Source organism: Ambystoma mexicanum, chromosome 12, assembly GCF_040938575.1.
Source record: "Ambystoma mexicanum isolate Mex_15411 chromosome 12, UKY_AmexF1_1, whole genome shotgun sequence".
In the NCBI taxonomy this organism is placed as follows: domain Eukaryota; kingdom Metazoa; phylum Chordata; class Amphibia; order Caudata; family Ambystomatidae; genus Ambystoma; species Ambystoma mexicanum.
Window position 1 is genome coordinate 397,335,244 of NC_090936.1, and position 1,689 is coordinate 397,336,932.

Below are 1,689 nucleotides of genomic sequence, written 5' to 3' on the forward strand. Positions count from 1 at the left end.
ACCACATGTACAGCACAATATGTTACCCTAGTAGTGCCCCAATAACACACTGCAACCTGCAAATGGGCCTCAGTGGACCATCTGCCAAGGTTTCTGGAAGTTGCTTATGATCTTGATCTGTGATCTATGAAATGATCTGATATGATAGATTATTTATAACGCGCTTAATACCCATGCAGCAGTGATTCCCAGAACTGACCCAACCCCTGCCCTCTTTCATGCAACTCATACTTAGCTGGCAGGGGAGAATCTGATCTCAAGGGCAGATCTCCCAGGATGAGGCTTACCATTGCACATCGGATTTGCTGACCCCTGCTATGTTCCCAAATGCGGGATACACGACTGCATTATTTCTGGTAGTGGGGGACTGCGTTTGCGCTCTCCCCCTGATTTATTGGTGAAAGAAAAGGAAAAGTGTGTACTAGGCCTGCTGGGTTGCATACTTTAAGATTGTGCTCAAATTGCGTTTCTTCAATTAGGTTCACCTTTTGGTGATCGCTTTTCCACATTTTATCTGTTGAATTGAATTATGCTTCTTTCATCACCACAGAAGTAATGTGTATTACAGAGATAAGCTGCCATATGTATTGGGCACACTGCACATGCACAGGCAGCATCAATCATGCTTTGTACAGGACAATGCTGGCCTAAATTGGGAACAGCCAGCATAGACATGTTGCTACGGTGGCATATTTGGGGTACAACCAGCATGACAATGTGTTACATCAGTGACAGTGCTGTCTTACACTGTGGACACATTGATCATTAAAATGTGCTGTGTTGTACAATGTTCTTTTCTGCTGTTGGTGACATGGAATTTTCATGTTCCCCTTTAGAACTGATTGTAAACTTATGGCTTTTTGGTCACCTTTTCTGCTGTAAAATGCACCATTTCAACCCCATATTTGAAAATAAAATCTTGGGGGGAACCCCCCCAAACCCTCCCTAGAACCTTGTAGCTCCCTCGCTACGCTTGTTTGCCCCCACTATTTCAAAAAAATATTAACACATAGACACTGAAAGAAAAGACAAGCGACTAACCTTTGATCACTGCCCATGACACCAAAAGCTATCTTTGGGACTGCATGGCTGTCACTGCCTGTGATGCTATTGTGTCAAAGGTCACACAATATCGCTTTTCAATATACTGCTTTGGGTGAGGTTGTTGACTTTTGGCTCGCCGGCCCACTGGGTGACAAAAAGTTAATGCTTCGGCCCCACATTCAAAAAGGTTGGACAAGCCTGCTATAGATGGTAAAATAGCTATTGCCAGTAAGACAGCTCAGTGGTTGTACACTTGCTGCTGCGGTGTGTGTGTGTGATCCGCTGGTTACAATCCCAGCAAGGCCAACTTAGCCTTTCATCCTTCTGAGGTAGAGTACCAACACAGGTTGGGTGATATTGTATGTATATTTGTCCTAAAAAAAAGCTTGTAAGCATAAGTGCTATATAATAACACATTGTTACCATTTGTCCTTGGATGTCTGCTTGCATTCACAGTAATTTGGTAATGTAGGCGTATACACACTGATATTAACCATACGTGTGGTGATCCATTCTTGTATGAAATGTATATCACATTACAGTGATATCTTAATCATATTGTTCGTAGTGTACTTTGGAACAATGCTGTGTGAGGCCACTTCCTGCTTTGTCAAGGGGTGAAAAGTCGTGTTCCATCGCTCACTG

At 43.2% G+C, this 1,689-nt stretch overlaps 1 non-coding gene across 1 annotated transcript; it reads left to right on the forward strand.

Moving 5' to 3' along the window:
* Positions 1-227: 227 nt before the first annotated feature.
* On the forward strand, positions 228-388 carry LOC138514779 (U1 spliceosomal RNA). The gene has a single exon (XR_011281933.1). It is a non-coding gene; the product is annotated as a U1 spliceosomal RNA (small nuclear RNA).
* The last annotated feature ends 1,301 nt before the right edge of the window (positions 389-1,689 follow it).